Below are 19,833 nucleotides of genomic sequence, written 5' to 3'. Positions count from 1 at the left end.
GTTGAGCAAGGGATGTACAGAGAGCAAGAGAATCTCCATCTTGAGTGGCCTGATGGTATATTCTGTTTCTGTTTTGTTATGTTTATTCATTTGTGTTTTTTTATATTTTACATATAAGTGAAATAATACAGTATTTTCTTTCTCTACATGACTTATTTCACCTAGCATAATACCTTCTTGGTCCATTCATGTTGTCGTGTCAGGCAAGTTTTCATTCTTTTTTTCTGGCTGAGTAATATTCCTCTGTGTGTGTGTATGTATATATACCTATATGTGTATGTATAGGTACCACATCTTTGTCCATTCATCTTTGGTGGGTACTTAGGTGGCTTCCATATCTTAGCTATTGTAAATAATGCTGCTATTAACATATATTTTTTTCTAATTAATGTTTTTGTTTTCTTTGGATAAATACCCAAGAGTGGAATTGCTGGATCATATGGTAGTTCTATTTTTAATTTTTTAAGGAATCTCTATACTGTTTTCATAGTGACTGCACCAATTTACATTCCCACCAACAGTGTATGAAGGTTCCCTTTTCCACATCCTTGCCAGTATTTGTTATTTGTTGTCTTTTTCACGATAGTCATTCTGACAAGTGTGAGGTGGTATCTCATTGTGGTTTTGATTTGCATTTCTTTGATGGTTAGTGATGTTGAGCAGCTTTTCAATTGCCTTTTGGCCATCTGTATGTCTTCTCTGGAAAAATGTCTGTTCAGATCCTCTGTCCATTTTTAATAGGGTTGTTTTATTGATCTTGCGTTGTATGAGTTCTTTTATATTTTGGATCTTAACCCCTTATCAAATGTGTCATTTGCAAATATCTTTCTGCCATTCAGTAGGTGGCCTCTCATTTTGTTGATAGTTTCCTTTGCTCTGCAAAAGTTTTTTAGTTTGATGTAGTCCCGTTTGTTTATTGTTGCTTTCGTTCCCTTGCTTGAGGAGACATATCCAAAAGAATATTACTAAGGCTGATGTCAAAGAGCTTACTGGGTGTGTTTACTTTTAGAAGTTTTATGGTATCTAATCTTATATTTAAGTATTTAATCCATTTTGAATTTATTTTTGTGCATAGTGTGAGAGAGTAGTCCAGTTTGATTATTTGGCATGTAGCTGTCTAATTTTCCCAAGACCATTTGTTGAAAAAGCTGTCTTTTCCCCACTGTATATTCTTGCCTCCTTTGTGGTTGATTAATTGCCCATATAAGTGTGGGTTTATTTCTGGGTTCTCTAGTCTGTTCCATTGATCTATGTGTCTCTTTATGTGCCAATACCAGACAGTTTTAATGACTGTATCTTTGTAGTATAATTTGAAATCAGGGAACATGATACCTCCAGCTTTGTTCTTCTTAAGATTTTTCTTTGGCTATTCAGGGTTTTTTTGTGTTTCCATACAAATTTTAGAATTATTTGTTCTAGTTCTGTGAAAAATGCCATTGATATCTCAAACTCTTGTGGTTGTCTAAGTAGTCTACTTTGTTCTTAGTGCCTCTCTGTAGTTGAGCATGTGCCAAAATCTTTCATTGTCCCAAAGGGGAGGACTTCAGTCATTACCTAGATGCAGACTGATTGGAAGCTGGACCCTCAGGGATCAGCTTTTAAAGTATGAAGACTTTTGGGGGAAGACTCAGCAGTAGGCTTTTCTGTTTCATGGGAAGACTCAGCAATGGGCTTTGCAGTTTGCTCCCTCTGCATTGAGTTCCGGGGTGACAGCTAATTAAGAACTTTTCTTTGTTTGCTTCCATCCCATTTAACCCACAAACCCAACCCTACTAGCCACCAGAGCCAGGCTATCAAGAGCTGTGTCCTCTGGGTGGCAGCTACAAAAGCTGTGGTACCAGGCATGTGCACAAGCTCCTTTCTCAGAGAGACACTGGTGACCTGACTTGGGGCAGAGGGAAAACATGAAGATGGCACCCACCAGCCTCTCTGGTCTCTGGAGAGGTTTTCAGTGGTCCCTTATATACTTGTTTTAGTTGAAGCCTGCCCCTCAGGCCACGGGTAGGAAGATAAATTAATAAGCTTCTTTCACAGAAAGACTGGGCATGTCAGTCTGCTGCTTCTCCACCATGCCCTGGGGGAATAGCCAGTTAAGAACTCTGTTTTTTACAGTCCTGTGGGACTTACGAATATAAGCCTTTCTGTCCACCAGAGCCAGCAGTCAAGGGGTGACTCTTGGGTGATATGCACAAAAACTAGGGCACCAGATATGTGCACTAACCCCTTTCTGGGAGATACCATGACCTGGAGTTATGCAGAGGGAGAGCACAGGGCTTCCCTGGTGGCGCAGTGGTTGAGAGTCTGCCTACCGATGCAGGGGACACGGGTTCGTGCCCCGGTCCGGGAAGATCCCACATGCCGCAGAGCGGCTGGGCCCATGAGCCATGGCCGCTAAGCCTGCGCGTCTGGAGCCTTTGCTCCGCAATGGGAGAGTCCATAGCAGTGAGAGGCCCGCGTACCGGAAAAAAAAAAAAAAAAAAGAGGGAGAGTACAAAGGTGGCCTCTGTTATCTTTGGAGAATATTTCAGTAGGGGCCTAATGTGTGTTACATTAGATGCCTGCCCCTTAGACCAAAGCTTTAAGATAAGCAAATAGACCTCTTTTACAGAAAGACTGGGTGTTTCAGTCAGCTTCCTCACCGCTTGGCCCAGGATGTCCTCAGAACTGTTTCTCAGTTCACTATAGCCTTCTGTGTTTTGTGGATGCAAGTCCTGTGTTGCTAGATGTTTTGCGGGCTCATCTCTCAGGTGCAGGTCTTAAAAGTTGCCAGGTGTGGGGTTCAGACCCTTTGTTCCTCAGGGAGAAGCTTGGAGTTGTGAGTTCCCTACTGATTGTGGGTCACCACACTAGGGGTGGGGTTTTCAGCAAGATTGTGTCTCAGCCTCTCCTGCCTGTTCCGATGTGGGGTTTTTTGGTCGCCCGTTGCGTAGGAGTTTTTCAGCTAGTTTTGTGGTTTCTTTCAGAGGAAATTGTTTTATATGTAGCTGTATATTTGGTGTGTCTGTGGGAGGAGGTGAGTTCGGGATCTTACTACTTCACCATCTTGAACCATAACTTCTACTGTGGTGTTCTAATGGTGATTTTCTCTTTCTTTCATTCCTCTTACATTTGTTATTTGGAATTCTTTTTAAGAAACGTTTGTCCCCTTCCCTTACATACCAGTGTGGAGTCACTGATATTTATTTTATTATTTGGGTATAATCCATTACTGTCATTATTTTGTCGTTCAGATTATTCCAACATTGGGAGCTCTTTCATTGTTGCCTCCTGTGCCCTTTTGACATGTTCCCATTTTAAAGGAAGTATTTCCTTACTTTCTGGAACTATAAGATGTGCGTGTATTTTCCACGCCCCACACCTACTCCAGGAAGCCCTGGTTATTTTTACTGGATAATGATAATGAGAAACTAAGATCTTGGAGCTAGTTGTACTTGTTGCTTTAGAAGTGTCATTGCTTCTATGCTTGCACAGAAAACAGAACTAGTAAATATATTTAAGTATGCTAACTCATATATGCAGACACATTTGTATTTTGGTATCTGTACATAATGATGAGTTTATACCTTTGTCTGTAATCCAACACCACAACATTCATTCTAGCCTTCCCCCTCGCCTGTGTGTCTCTTCTTACTCTGACAATGAGAAATGTGGCTGTGTCTACAGTTTATCTGTTGAGCACGTAAAGTAGTCACAGATTTGTTAACCAGTATGAGAAACATATTTACCAACTAAAGCACAGTGCTTAGTTCTTTTTTTATTCTTTAGTCTTACATTATCTGGTCAGAACACTGTTTTCCAGAGTTACTTAGGTCAGTTGTTTTTCCATCCCCTTCAGTGAGATCATGTCATGGTTTTATAACACAGTTATATTCATTTGTCACAGTCTGCACTTCATCCTGGCATCCCTCTTGGTCTTTTAAACTTGCATACAGTTAAGCTTACTTTCGTCAAGTGCAGTTCTGTGGGTCTTGACAGATACATGGGGTCATATATTGACCATCTCAGTTCCATGCAGAATGGTTCCATTACCCTAACATTTCCATATGTGACCCACCCCTGTTCCTTCCCTTTACTCTTGGAAATCACTGGTCTGTTTTCAGTATAGCTTTTTTTTTCCTTTTCTATAATGTCATACAAATAGTATCATACAATATGTAACCTTTTAGATCTGGCTTCTTTCATTTAGAAAAACACATTTAAGATTCAGCCAAGTTGTTAGGTGAATAAATAGCTTATTCATTTTTGTCGCAGAGTAGTATTCCATTGTATGCATATAACACTGTTTATCTGTTCACCTGTTGAAGGACATTTTGGTTGTTACCACTTTTTGGTAATTATGAATACAGCTACTTATCTTAAGTAGGATTGCTGGGTTATACAGTAAGTGTCCTAGTCTGTTTGGGCTGCTATAACAAAAATACCATAGACTGGGTGGCTTAAATAGCAAATATTTCTCATAGTTCTGGAGGGTTGCAAGTCCAGATTGCTGGCAGATTCCGTGTCTGATGAAAGATGCCGCTTCCTGGTTCATAGATGGCCATCTTCTTGCTGTGTCTTCACATGGCAGAAGGGACAAGAGAGCAATCTGGAGTCCCTTTTATAAGGGCACTAATCCCATTCATAAGGGCTCATGATCTAATCACCACTCAGAGGTCCCACCTCCACTTACCGTCACATTGGGAATTAGGTGTCAAGATATGAATTTTAGGGAGGCCCCAACATTTGGTCCATAGCAGTAAACGTATACTTAAATTTAGAAAAAACTGCCAGAATTTTCCAGAGTGACTATAACATTTTTGCAATCCCACCAACAATAAATAATTCCTATTGCTGTGCACTCTTACCAGCATTTGGTATTGTTAGTTTTTTTAACTATTATTTTAGCCATTATAGTAAGTATGTAGTGGTATCTAATTGTTGTTTTAATACGCACTTCCCTAATGACTAATGATGTTGAGTATCTTTTCATATATCTTTGCCATTCTTTAGTTAAGTGTCTGTTCAAGTCTTTTGCCCATTTTCTAATTGGAAATTTTCTTATTAAGTTTGAAGAGTATTTGTATATTCTTTATACAGATCCTTCATTGGATATGTGGTTTGCAGATATGTTCTCCCAGTTAGTGGCTTGAGTATTTATTCTCTTAACAGTGTCTTTGCAGATCAGAAGTTTTTAATTTTGATCAAGTCCAATTTACAGGCATACCTTGGAGATATAGTATGTTCAGTTCCAGACCACTGAAATAAAGTATCACAGTAAAGCGAGTTAACACGAAGTTTTTTGTTTCCCAGTGCATATGAAAAATATGTTTACACTATACTGAAGCTTATTAAGTGTGAAATAGCATTATATCTAAAAAAACAATGCACATACCTTAATTTAAAAATACTTAATTGGTGAAAAATTCTAACCAGCATCTGATGATACAGGCTTGCCAAACATTCAATTTGTAAAAAAAAAAAAAAAAAAAAAAAAAAATGCAGTATCTGCGAAGCACAATAAAGCAAAGCTCAGTAAAACGAGGTATGCCTATGTCAATGTTTTCTTTTATGGATCATGCTGTTGATACTGTCTCTAAAAACTCATTGCCAAACCCCAAGGTCACACATTTCCCCTATGTTTACTTCTAGACAGTTTTATAATTTTAAGTTAGGTATATGATATATTTTTCCACTTGGAGTTAATGTTTTGTATAAGGTAGTAGGATTATGTTGAGCTTCTTTTTTTTTTTTATGCCTATGGACATCCAGTTATTCCAACACCATTTGAGAAAACTATTTTTTTTCTATTGAGTTTCTTTTGCACCTTTGTCAAAAAACAATTTGGCATATTTATGTGAAGGCTACTTTTTCTTAAAACACTGGTTAGAACTTCCAGTATGGTATTATATACCATAGCAGTGAAACATTGCTTTGTTCTGGATTTTAAAGGGAAAGAATTCATTCTCTCACCATTAACTATGCTGTTAGCTATAGGTTTTTCACAGATGTCCTTTATTAAGCTTAGGAAATTCTCTTCTGTTCCTAATTTGATGAAGATTTTTTTTTTATTGTTAATGGATGTTGAATTTTCTTGAATGCTTTTTTGTATCTTTTGAGATCTTTTTCTTTTTTTTCTGTTCAGGAAGCATTTTATTGTTGCTCCAAGTTTAAGAATTTTCACTGACAGAAAATCAACTTTTAGAAACTCTCCCACATTGCTCTGCTCAGCTTCTGAATCTTGGGATTTGCAGACATTCAACATATTTCTCTCCAGTATGGACAATCATTTCACCCATGATTGATGGATCAGTCTTAACTTCCAAGTTCAATACTTGGCCTTTACTTAGGAAGCTCTTCAGGACCGTTTTTTAATTCAGTAAGAGTGGCTTCATCTAAAGAAGTTGCAGTGGTAACTCTGCAAGGTGCTTCTCTATGGTGGACACTCATTGTAGAAAAGGCAGAAATAACTCCAGCGATATTGTTCAAGTGACCATTTTCAGCAAGCAAATTGAGCAGGTTGGACATGAGGGGAGAAAACCTCTCTTTTGTTGTCATGTCATTTAAGCTTTTCACTTTAATGGAACGCTTTGCATAGGGATTCATAATAGAAGCAGCCGTTTTGGGTTCCTTCAAGATTTGTACTATTCCTTTTCTACTTGCTTCAGTTTATCCTGTTTAAATGCAGTAGAATAAAGAGCATATCAGAAAACGCTTTTGCGTACCTCGTGCAGTCAGATCTCATGTTTTTCAAACTTTACTAATGAAAAACCCGAGAGGCAGATAAATTCATTAGCTTTCCCGACATCACAACAGCAGGTGAGGGTGAGCCAAGGGCTCTCCCTCCTGTACCACAGCCTCCACGGTGCCCTGGGGTCCTTTGTACATCTCACAAGCGCCGTCACTGTGCTGACTGCCAGGGAGTGCAAGATGGTGAGAACAGTCGCTGCTCTTGGAGACACAAAGAGCAAGCTGGGAGGACAGATTTGTGGGCAAATAATTGTGGCAGTGTGATAAGTGTCTGCTGAAGTATGGACAAGGAGTCCGAAGGGGAGATTCCTTGACTCTGCCTGGAGGTATTGGGGGAGGCATCCAGGAGGACATGCCCTGTGAGCTGACCTTGGAAGGGTGGGGCTGGATCGTGACCAAAGCACAGCCGTGAGTGGATGTTAGGCTGGGGGAAAGTGATGAAGAGGGGCGTTGTCTCATTCCTCTCATGGTCTTCAGGAAGTATCTTGTCCCTGCCATGGTAGCATTTACTAATTGTTAAGCGAGGGGCTGCAGAGTTCTTGCCAACATTGATTTCCTCATTCTCCCCTGCTCCCTGCTTTTTAAATTGCAAAAGCACTATAGGCTAATGGTAAAAATCGCAAGCAATACAAAAAACAAAATAGCAGTTAAAAAAAAAAAAAAAAGGGAAAGGTCTGTCTTATTCCTTCCTTAATCTCCTTACTTGAGACAGTCGCTATGAATATGTAGTTTGGTGGGTATTCTTCCAGTATTTTTCTATAGATATGCAGACATACAAACTATTTAGTTTGTTTTGCAGCAGTGAAGTTATATATATTGCTCTGCAGTTGCCTTTGTGGTAGTATGTGGGCAAATTGCCAGTTTTTTTTAACAGCTGTAAGTTGTGTCCAGTGTTTTTGCAAGTACAAATATCTAACGTTGCAGTAAATATTCTCGTACGTATAAAAAAAAACAAAAACATACCATATATCTGAACAGGTGGCCTCATCACAAGCTTGGCAAATGGCCTGACCACAGATGTGCTGAAGCATCACACCTGCAGGGAGAGCCCAGACACTGCTGGGGTGGCCATCTTCTTCTGGGTGGCTGTAGGTCAGAGGTCTTTCTTTTAAAATTTAGTTTGTTAATACAGTGAATTACATTGATTGATTTTCAAATGTTGAACCATCCTTGAATTTCTGGGGTGAACTTCACTTGTGTGTTATGTATTATCCTTTCAATATATTGCTGTGTTCAATTAGCTACTATTTTGTTGAGGATTTTTGCATCTGTGTTCACGAGGAATATTGGGCTATAAGTGTTTCTTTCTTGTAATGTCATTGGTTTTAACATTAGGATAATTTGGCCTCATAGAATCAGTTGGGAAGTATTCAGTATTCTACTTTCTGACAAAGATTAGGTAGAATTAGTATTATTTCTTCTTTGAATGTTGTATTTTACAGTAAATTTTTCAGAATTTTTTCAGTAAAACCATCTGGGGCAGGAGTTTTCTTTTTTTTCAGGGCAGGGAGAAGGTTTTAACTTACAAATTCAATTTCTTTAATCAATATAGAAATATTTATGTTATCTATTTCTTAGGTGAGTTTTGGTATTTTGCACCTTTTAAGGGATTAGCATATTACATCTAAGTTTTGTGTAATTGTGCCAAATACATGGCCATATAATTTTTTATTATTATCTTAATGTCTGTGAGATAAGTAGTGATATCCCCTCTTATTCCTAATATTGGTAACTTGTGTCTTCTTCAGCCAGACTAGAGGTTGATCAATTTTATTGATGTTTTCAAAGAAGCAGATTTTGGCTTTATTGATTTTTTCCTGTTATTTTTCTGTTTAAATTTTATTTATCTCTGCTCTCATCTTTATTATGCCCTTCCTTCTTCTTGCTTTGGATTTGTTATTCTTGCTCTCTAATTTCTTTATTCAAGCATAGTTTACTGATCTCAGGTCTTCTTTTCTAATATGAATGTTTAATTCTATAAATTTCCCTCGAAGCACTGCTGTAGCTGCATCCCACAAATTTTGATACATTTTCATTTAGTTTAAAATATTCTAAAATTTCCCTTGGGACTTCCTCTTTGACTCTTGGCTTACTTAGAAGTGTGTTGTTTAATTTCCAGATATTTCAGGATTTTTTTCAGATATCTTGTTTAATTCTGTTATGGTTTAAGACATACTATCTTTGTATGATTTCTATTTTATACTTGTTAAGGTTTGTCTTAGGGTTGAGTATGGTCTGTTTTGGGAATGTTCTGTTTGAACTTGGGAAGAATCTATATTCTGCTGTTGTTGGGTAGAGTGTTTTATAAATACCAGCTAAGTCGAGTTGACTTTTAGTGTTGTCCAGGTCATCTATATTTCTACTGATTTTCCTCCTACTTGTTCTATCAGTGACTAAGAGAGGCATCTTGATATCTCCAGCTATAATTGTGAACATGTCTATCTTTTCATTCCTATCTGTTTTTAGTTTTTACCTCACATATTTTAAAGTGTAGATGTATACACTTATAGGATTATTATGTCATCCTGGATGACTGATCACTTTATGTCACATCACTGTTTGGTCTGATAATATAATATTCCTTGTTGTGTAGTTTATTTTTTATGAAGTTAATATATCTCCTCCAGCTTTCTTTTAGTGTTTTCATGATATGTATCCTTTCGTTTTAAACCTATCTGTATCTTTATATATAAAGTGAATTTATTGTGGTTAGTGTATGGTTAGGTTTTGTTTTTTTATCCAATCCAATATATATATATATATATATATATATTTTACTGGTACGTTAGGCAATTCACATTTAAAATGATTATTAATGTGGTTGGATTAAAATCTTTAATCTTAAGGCTAGATGTTTTCTGTTCCATTATTTTTTGCTGACTTCTCTGGGTTTAATTGTACATTTTTTTATGATTCCATTTTATCTCCTCTGTTGACTTAATATTTAGATGTCATTTAAGAACGTTTTTAGTGGTTGCTCTGGAATTTACAGTAATATTTTAAAATAATCTGAGTCAACCTTCAAACAATATTATACCACTTAACATCTGTATATTAATCTTATAACAGTGTATTCCCAGTTATTGCCTTATATGCTGTAAACACAATATATTGTTACAGCTTTTTTGCTTTATATAGTTAATTATCTTTTACAGCAATTAAAAACAAAGACATTTTTGTTATCCTCATTTACTTTCAACACTCTACGTGTCTTCATATAGATCCAAGTTTCTGACTATATCATTTTCATTCAGAAGTGTTCCTGCCCCTTTTTCAGATGTAATATTGGGGCTAGTTCTCCCAGCGGTAGAACTTTTTTTCCTTTTTATTCTTCTCCAGCTTCAGTGGGTTTCCACCAGTTGCCTCAGGCAACAATTTTGTTGCCCTTCCCTCTGCAGATTAGACTTGTATTCCTTAGGAGATATAGAGGACATGGGTCTGGGCAGGGTTTTCAGTGGTGGCTGTTCTTCCCAGTATCAAGCCAGTATCATGGGGGAAGCTTTTTCAGGATTCATCTTGATTTATCCTATGAGCATCTTGTGGGATTCCTGGAGAGAAAGCTTACAGGAAGGCACAACAGCCCCTAAGTCTGGCTCCCAGGGTCATCACAGTCTTATTCTAGCCTATGCTTAGCCTATCTGATTAGTTAAAAATTACTGGCTGATTCTTCTTATTAGCTTGTATGGCATTTGTGAGCATTTGGCCCAAATAAGCAAATGCGCAGGTCCTGTTTGTGCTTATGCCTGTCTCTTCAGATTTTCTGTTAGTTGTTTACACTATGACCTCAGTTTTCTGATGGGTTCAAGAAAAATTGTTAATTTACAATGTGTCCAGCTTTTTTTTTCTAAGGGTAGCACAGTGCTTTTTTTCCAGTTCTCTACCTCTCCAAGGTGAAACCTCAAGTTCTCTGATTATGTATTTTTATTTTTTTATTTAATTATTTATAATTTATTTTTTTTTGCAGTACGCGGGCCTCTCACTCTTGTGGTCTCTCCCATTGCGGAGCACAGGCTCCGGACGCGCAGGCCCAGCGGCCATGCCTCAGCCGCCATGGCTCACGGGCCCAGCCGCTCCTCAGCATGTGGGATCTTCCCGGACTGGGGCACGAACCCGCGTCCCCTGCATAGTCAGGCGGACTCTCAACCACTGTGCCACCAGGGAAGCCCAGAAGGTATACATTTTGAAGGTGCTTGTTAGGTATAATAGTGAAAGGAGATAACTTTATCTTTCAACTCTCAGTTATTGAACCTATGTATTTTGTTTATGAGAGATACAGGATGAGATACCACTAGCTTTTCTTTAAATTTTTTTTTTTAGTTCATTTAGGTTGTAATATTTTCACAGCACTTTTTAAAAAAATCATTTGTAATATTCTGTAGATCACATTTAAACATTGTTTTAAAGACATGAAATAATATAGTATTTTTTTAAAGTAAAACCACCATAATAAAGTAGAGGAACTTAAGAAGACAAAGATCAAATCTGCGTCATATACAGGATGGGGCAGTCTAATACACAGTACAGCATTAGTCCTTTCAAACAAGTTTGCTAAGAAACAGCTCCCATGTTTAGTGTTAAAAATAAAATAATCTTATTTAGAAACATCAAGGTATCATTTGATTAATACAGCCCATTCTTCCCCCAATTTTATACTTTCTTGTCTTCATTTAGAAATTATAAATTCATGAGAAAAGAACAAATTTTGTTATGGTATAAAAATTTTAGTCGGGAACAACAAATTACAAATATTTAATTTTTTTTAACAAACAATACTGTTTTCCTTCCCAAAATGTAAACATCTAGTAAATAAAACATATGTAACATTCCAGGTATAGAAACACTAGTAATTCACTTAATGAAAGAGGTGTAGTTTGGTATATTTTGTGGTAAGGGTTTTTTATTTAGCTTTTTTTTTTTTTTACATCTTTATTAGAGTATAATTGCTTTACAATGGTGTGTTAGTTTCTGCTTTATAACAAAGTGAATCAGTTATACATATACGTATGTTCCCATACCTCCTCCCTCTTGCGTCTCCCTCCCACCCTCCCTATCCCACCCCTCTAGGTGGTCACAAAACACACAGCTCATCTCCCTGTGCTATGCAGCTGCTTCCCACTAGCTATCTATTTTACGTTAGGTAGTGTATATATGTCCATGCCACTCTCTCACTTTGTCACAGCTTACCCTTCCCCCACCCCATATCCTCAAGTCCATTCTCTAGTAGGTCTGTGTCTTTATTCCCATCTTACCCCTAGGTGCTTCATGACATTTTTTTTCTTAGATTCCATATATATGTGTTAGCATACGGTATTTGACTTTCTCGTTCTGACTTACTTCACTCTGTATGACAGACTCTAGATCCATCCACCTCACTACAAATAACTTAATTTCGTTTCTTTTTATGGCTAAGTAATATTCCATTGTATATATGTGCCACATCTTCTTTATCCATTCATCCCATGATGGACACTTAGGTTGTTTCCATCTCCTGGATATTGTAAGTAGAGCTGCAATGAACATTTTGGTCCATGACTCTTTTTGAATTATGGTTGTCTCAGGGTATATCCCCAGTAGTGGGATTACTGGGTCATATGGTAGTTCTATTTGTAGTTTTTTAAAGAACCTCCATACTGTTCTCCATCGTGGCTGAACCAATTCACATTCGCACCAGCAGTGCAAGAGTGTTCCCTTTTCTCCACACCCTCTCCAGCATTTATTGTTTGTAGATTTTTTGATGATGGCCATTCTGACTGGTGTGAGATGATATCTCATTGTAGTTTTGATTTGCATTTCTCTAATGATTAATGATGTTGAGCATTCTTTTCTGTGTTTGTTGGCAGTCTGTATATCTTCTTTAGAGAAATGTCTATTTAGGTCTTCTGCCCATTTTTGGATTGGGTTGTGTGTTTTTTTGTTATTGAGCTGCAAGAGCTGCTTGTAAATTTTGGAGATTAATCCTGTGTCAGTTGCTTCATTTGCAAATATTTTCTCCCATTCTGAGGGTTGTCTTTTCGTCTTGTTTATGCTTTCCTTTGCTGTGCAAAAGCTTTGAAGTTTCATTAGGTCCCATTTGTTAATTTTTGTTTTTCTTTCTGTTACTCTAGGAGGTGGGTCAAAAAGGATCTTGCTGTGATTTATGTCATAGAGTGTTCTGCCTATGTTTTCCTCTAAGAGTTTGATAGTTTCTGGCCTTACATTTAGGTCTTTAATCCATTTTGAGCTTATATTTGTGTATGGTGTTAGGGAGTGTTCTAATCTCATACTTTTACATGTACCTGTCCAGTTTTCCCAGCACCACTTATTGAAGAGGCTGTCCTTTCTCCATTGTACATTCCTGCCTCCTTTATCAAAGATAAGGTGACCATATGTATGTGAGTTTATCTCTGGGCTTTCTGTCCTGTTCCATTGATCTATCTTTCTGTTTTTATGCCAGTACCATACTGTCTTGATTACTGTAGCTTTGTAGTATACTCTGAAGTCAGGGAGCCTGATTCCTCCAGCTCCGTTTTTCGTTCTCAAGATTGCTTTGGCTATTCAGAGTCTTTTGTGTTTCCATGCAAATTGTGAAATTTTTTGTTCTAATTCTGAGAAAAATGCCATTGGTAGTTTGATAGGGATTGCATTGAATCTGTAGATTGCTTTGGATAGTAGAGTCATTTTCACACTGTTGATTCTTCCAATCCAAGAACATGGTATATCTCTCCATCTATTTGTATCATCTTTCTTTCATCAGTGTCTTATAATTTTCTGCATACAGCTCTTTTGTCTCCTTAGGTAGGTTTATTCCTAGATATTTTATTCTTTTTGTTGCAATAGGAAATGGGAGTATTTTCTTGATTTCACTTTCAGATTTTTCATCATTAGTGTATAGGAATGCCAGATATTTCTGTGCATTAATTTTGTATCCTGCTACTTTACCAAATTCATTGATTAGGTCTAGTAGTTTTCTGGTAGCAACTTTAGGATTCTCTATGTATAGTATCATGTCATCTGCAAACAGTGACAGCTTTACTTCTTCTTTTCCGATTTGGATTCCTTTTATTTCCTTTTCTTCTCTGATTGCTGTGGCTAAAACTTCCAAAACTATGTTGAATAAGAGTGGTGAGAGTGGGCAACTTTGACTTGTTCCTGCTCTTAGTGGAAATGTTTTCAGTTTTTCACCATTGAGTACGATGTTGGCTGTGGGTTTGTCATATATGGCCTTTATTATGTTGAGGAAAGTTCCCTCTATGCCTACTTTCTGGAGGGTTTTTATCATAAATTGGTGTTGAATTTTGTCGAAAGCTTTCTCTGCATCTATTGAGATGACCATATGTTTTTCTTCTTCAATTTGTTACTATGGTGTATCACGTTGATTGATTTGCGTATATTGAAGAATCTTTGCATTCCTGGAATAAACCCCACTTGATCATGGTGTATGATCCTTTTAATGTGCTGCTGGATTCTGTTTGCTAGTATTTTGTTGAGGATTTTTGCATCTATGTTCATCAGTGATCTTGGCCTGTAGTTTTCTTCCTTTGTGACATCCTTGTCTGGTTTTGGTATCGGGGATGGTGGCCTCGTAGAATGAGTTTGGGAGTGTTCATCCCTCTGCTATATTTTGGAAGAGTTTGAGAAGTATAGGTGTTAGCTCTTCTCTAAATGTTTGATAGAATTCGCCTGTGAAGCCATCTGGTCCTGGGCTTTTGTTTGTTGGAAGATTTTTAATCACAGTTTCAATTTCAGTGCTTGTGATTGGTCTGTTCATATTTTCTATTTCTTCCTGATTCAGTCTTGGCAGGTTGTGCATTTCTAAGAATTTTTCCATTTCTTCCAGGTTATCTATTTTATTGGCATAGAGTTGCTTGTCGTAATCTCTCATGATCGTTTGTAGTTCTGCAGTGTCAGTTACTTCTCCTTTTTCATTTCTAATTCTATTGATTTGAGTCTTCTCCCTTTTTTTATTAATGAGTCTGGCTAATAGTTTATCTATTTTGTTTATCTTCTCAAGGAAGCAGCTTTTAGTTTTATTGATCTTTGCTATTGTTTCCTTCATTTCTTTTTCATTTATTTCTCATCTGATTTTTATGGTTTCTTTCCTTCTGCCTACTTTGAGGTTTTTTTGTTCTTCTTTCTCTAATTGCTTTAGTTGCAAGGTTAGGTTGTTTATTCGAGATGTTTCCTGTTTCTTAAAGTAGGACTGTATTGCTATAAACTTCCCTCTTAGAACTGCTTTTGCTGAATCCCATAGGTTTGGGGTCGTCGTGTCTCCATTGTTATTTGTTTCTAGGTAGTTTTTGATTTCCTCTTTGATTTCTACAGTGATCACTTTGTTATTAAGTAGTGTATTGTTTAGCCTCCATGTGTTTGTATTTTTTACAGATCTTTTCCTGTAATTGATATCTAGTCTCATAGCGTTGTGGTCAGAAAAGATACTTGTTACAATTTCAATTTTCTTAAATTTACCAAGGCTTGATTTGTGACCCAAGATATGATCTATCCTGGAGAATGTTCCATGAGCACTTGAGAAAAATGTGTATTCTGTTGTTTTTGGATGGAATGTCCTATAAATATCAATTAAGTCCATGTTGTTTAATGTATCATTTAAAGCTTGTGTTTCCTTATTTATTTTCAGTTTGGATGATCTGTCTGTTGGTGAAAGTGGGGTGTTAAAGTCCCCTACTTTGAATGTGTTACTGTCAATTTCCCCTTTTATGGCTGTTAGTATTTGCCTTTTGTATTGAGGTGCTCCTATGTTGGGTGCATAAATATTTACAATTGTTATATCTTCTTGGATCAATCCCTTGATCATTATGTAGTGTCCTTCTTTGTCTCTTGTAATAGTCTTTGTTTTAAAGTCTATTTTGTGTGATATGAGAATTGCTACTCCAGCTTTCTTTTGGTTTCCATTTGCATGGAATATCTTTTTCCATCCCCTTACTTTCAGTCTGTATGTGTCTCTAGGTCTGAAGTGGGTCTCTTGTAGACAGCATATATATGGGTCTTTTTTTTTTGTATCCATTCAGCCAGTCTGTGTTTTTTGGTGGGAGCAGGTAATCCATTTACATTTAAGGTAATTATCAATATGTATGTTCCTATTCCCATTTTCTTAATTGTTTTGGGTTTGTTATTGTAGGTCTTTTCCTTCTCTTGTGTTTCTTGCCTAGAGAAGTTCCTTTAGCATTTGTTGTAAAGCTGGTTTGGTGGTGTTGAACTCTCTCAGCTTTTGCTTGTCTGTAAAGGTTTCAATTTCTCCACCAAATCTGAATGAGATCCTTGCTGGGTAGAATAATAGTGGTTGTAGTTTTTTCTCCTTCATCACTTTAAATATGTCCTGCCAGTCCCTTCTGGCTTGCAGAGTTTCTGCTGAAAGATCAGCTATTAACCTTATGCGGATTCCCTTGTGTATTATTTGTTGTTTTTCCCTTGCTGCTTTTAATATGTGTTCTTTGTATTTAATTTTTGACAGTTTGATTAATATGTGTCTTGGCGTGTTTCTCCTTGGATTTATCCTGTATGGGACTCTCTGTGCGTCCTGGACTTGATTAACTATTTCCTTTCCCATATTAGGGAAATTTTCAACTATAATCTCTTCAAATATTTTCTCAGTCCCTTTCTTTTTCTCTTCTTCTTCTGGGACCCATATAACTCAAATGTTGGTGCGTTTAATGTTGTCCCAGAGGTCTCTGAGACCATCCTCAGTTCTTTTCATTCTTTTTCTTTATTCTGCTCTGCAGTAGTTATTTCCAGTATTTTATCTTCCAGGTCACTTATCCGTTCTTCTGCCTCAGTTATTCTGCTATTGATCCCATTTAGAGTATTTTTAATTTCATTTATTGTGTTGTTCATCGTTGCTTGTTTCATCTTTAGTTCTTCTAGGACCTTGTTAAATGTTTCTTGCATTTTCTCTATTTTATTTCCCAGATTTTGGATCATCTTTACTGTCATTATTCTGAATTCTTTTTCAGGTAGATTGCCTATTTTCTCTTCATTTGTTAGGTGTGGTGGGTTTTTATCTTGCTCCTTCATCTGCTGTGTGTTTTTCTGTCTTCTCATTTTGCTTATCTTACTGTGTTTGGGGTCTCCTTTTTGCAGGATGCAGGTTCGTAGTTCTGGTTGTTTTTGGTGTCTGTCCCCAGTGGCTAAGGTTGGTTCAGTGGGTTGTGTAGGCTTCCTGGTGGAGGGGACTAGTGCCTGTGTTCTGGTGGATGAGGCTGGATCTTGTCTTTCTGGTGGGCAGGTCCAGGTCTGGTGGTATGTTTTGGGGTTTCTGTGGACTTATTATCCTTTTAGGCAGCCTCTCTGCTAATGGGTGGGGTTGTGTTCTTTTCTTCCTAGTTGTTTGGCATAGGGTGTCCAGCACTGTAGCTTGCTGGTCATTCAGTGAAGCTGGGTGCTGGTGTTGAGATGGAGATCTCTGGGAGGTTTTCGCCGTTTGATATTATGTGGAGCTGGGAGGTCTCTTGTGGACCAGTGTCCTGAAGTTAGCTCTCCCACCTCAGAGGTACAGCACTGACTCCTGGCTGCAGCATCAAGAGCCTTTCATCCACACAGCTCTGAATAAAAGGGAGAAAAATTAGAAAGGAAGAATGAAAGAGAATAAAATAAAATGAAGTAAGATAAAATGAAATAAAGTTATTGAAATAAAAAATAATTATTAAGAAAAAAAATCTTTTTAAGTAAGTAAACAAAACAAAAAAACGGACGGTTAGAAACCTAGGAGAAATGGTGAAAGCAAAGCTATACAAAGTCTCACACAGAAGCATACACATTCACAAAAAGAGGAAAAGGGGAAAAAATAGTAAATCTTGCTCTCGAAGTCCACCTCCTCAATTTAGGATGATTCGTTGTCTATTCATGTATTCCACAGATGCAGGGTATATGAAGTTGATTGTGGAGATTTAATCCACTGCTTCTGAGGCTGCTGGGAGAGATTTCCCTTTCTCTTCTTTGTTCTCATAGCTGCAGGGGCTCAGCTTTCGATTTGGCCCCGCCTCTGCGTGTAGGTCGAGGGAGGGCGTCTGTTCTTCGCTCAGACAGGACGGGCTTAAAGGAGCAGCTGATTCGGGGGCTCTGGCTCACTCAGGCCGGGGGGATGGGAGGGGCATGGAGTGCGGGGCGGGCCTGCGGCTCTAGAGGCCGGCGTGACGTTGCACCAGCCTGAGGCGCGCCGTGCGTTCTTCTGGGGAAGTTGTCCGTGGATCACGGGACCCTGGCAGTGGCGGGCTGCACAGGCTCCCCGGAAGGGTGTTGTGGATAGTGACCTGTGCTCGCACACAGGCTTCTTGGTGCCATCAGCAGCAGCCTTAGTGTCTCATGCCTGTCTCTGGGCGCGGCTTGCGCCCGTGTCTAGAGCTCCTTTAAGCAGTGCTCTTAATCCCCTCTCCTCACGCACCAGGAAACAGAAGAAAAAGTCGCTTGCCTCTTTGGCAGGTCTAGACTTTTCCCCGGACTCCCTCCGGGCCAGCCGTGGTGCACTAACCCCCTGCAGGCTGTGTTCGTGCCGCCAACCCCAGTCCTCTCCCTGGGATCCGACCGAAGCCCGAGCCTCAGCTCCCAGCCCCCGACCGCCTCGGCGGGTGAGCAGACAAGCCTCTTGGGCTGGTTAGTGCGGGTCGGCACCAATCTTCTGTACGGGAATCTCCCCGCCTTGCCCTCTGCAACCCTGGCTGTGCTCTCTTCCGCGGCACCGAAGCTCCCCCCTCCGCAACCCGCAGTCTCCACCCGCGAAGGGGCTTCCTAGTGTGTGGAAACCTTTTCTCCTTCACAGCTCTCTCCTACTGGTGCAGGTCCTGTCCCTATCCTTTTGTCTCTGTTTATTCTTTTTTCTTTTGCCCTACGCAGGTACGTGGGGAGTTTCATGCCTTTTGGGAGGTCTGAGGTCTTCTGCCAGCGTTCAGTAGGTGTCCTGTAGGAGTTGTTCCACGTGTAGATGTATTTCCGATATATCTGTCCGGAGGAAGGTGATCTCCGTGTCTTACTCTTCCACCATCTTCCCCCTCTCTCCCTGACCACTAGTTTAAAACATCTACTACAGTATGTAGGTCAGCACCCCAGCTATACATATCTTTCTTAGACTGAGGAATCACTGAATCTTCAGTAGGCTAGTCTACGATTATAAGTCTAGCTGCATATGGGTAATGATAAAACTGCTGAAACCCATGGGCATCAACTTTCTCTCACTGTAAGTTAGGTAAGTTTTCATTCTGTTGAACAATGAATAAACCTGTTAACAGGAAACAGTAGTAACAAAGTAATAGTAACAATAGTAATAGTAAAGTATTTAAACAGAAAACTGTTCATGTTTGATGCTTAAGATAAATATCTGGCTTCTCCTGTCCAAAGGTTGGAATTCATTGAAAGACACATACCAGAGATAAGGAGGTTAAAAAGAAGTCAGCTTTATTGCCTAATGAATCTAAATTGGAAAATGTGCCCAGCTGTCTGGCCAAATGGGGTTGCCGTCACTCTCTAAATACACAAACTTCCTCATTCTATCAGTGCAAGCTGGACAAATCCAGCTTGCCCCTTACAGCATGCACAAGGGAGGAAATCAGAATTGCATCCTCCTTGCAGGCAGGCTGGCTTCAAAAGATGAAATGAGAATAGGCTCATTCGTTTTCTTTTCTCTAGAGCACCAAATGGATTAAGTCACTTCTGGGGAGGAGTGAACAACAGGTTGGGAGAGAAATTGTTATTATTCTGGTGGAAGGCACTCATAGTGGAAACATGAAGCCGGGGAAAGGAGCTTATCAAAGAGAATTAGTTACAGCGACTTGTCTATCCTGTACCGTTTCACTTGGCAGTTGACTTGATGCCCTGACAGGTCACCCTGTATTCATTCTGAGAGCTTAAGCTTTGTTGTTACCTCCTAACACCACTCCCCACATCCAGACCACTGGGTCTACACCTAACGACCAGAGTCTACTTGCCATCACTCTTTGACAGCATTTGCTCTCTTTGGCATTTTTTAACAGTATCTTACTCCAGAAATGCCTCCCAACATCTGATGGTTCTTCTGAGAGCTTTCCTAGGGTTTGTCACATATCATTGCCTGAATAAACTGTTTGTTTGAACTTGAGTTCAGAGCCTTTCCTGGCCTTGAGTTGCTCAGCTCTGACCTACACA

The 19,833-nt window shown here is 38.8% G+C and overlaps 1 pseudogene; it reads right to left on the bottom strand.

Moving 5' to 3' along the window:
• Positions 1–6,177: 6,177 nt before the first annotated feature.
• Positions 6,178–7,798, bottom strand: LOC132425593 (ATP synthase subunit O, mitochondrial-like; annotated as a pseudogene).
• Positions 7,799–19,833: the final 12,035 nt, after the last annotated feature.

Source organism: Delphinus delphis, chromosome 5, assembly GCF_949987515.2.
Source record: "Delphinus delphis chromosome 5, mDelDel1.2, whole genome shotgun sequence".
Taxonomy (NCBI): domain Eukaryota; kingdom Metazoa; phylum Chordata; class Mammalia; order Artiodactyla; family Delphinidae; genus Delphinus; species Delphinus delphis.
Note: the sequence above shows the minus strand (reverse complement) of the source record. Positions and strands in the feature narration are given on the sequence as shown.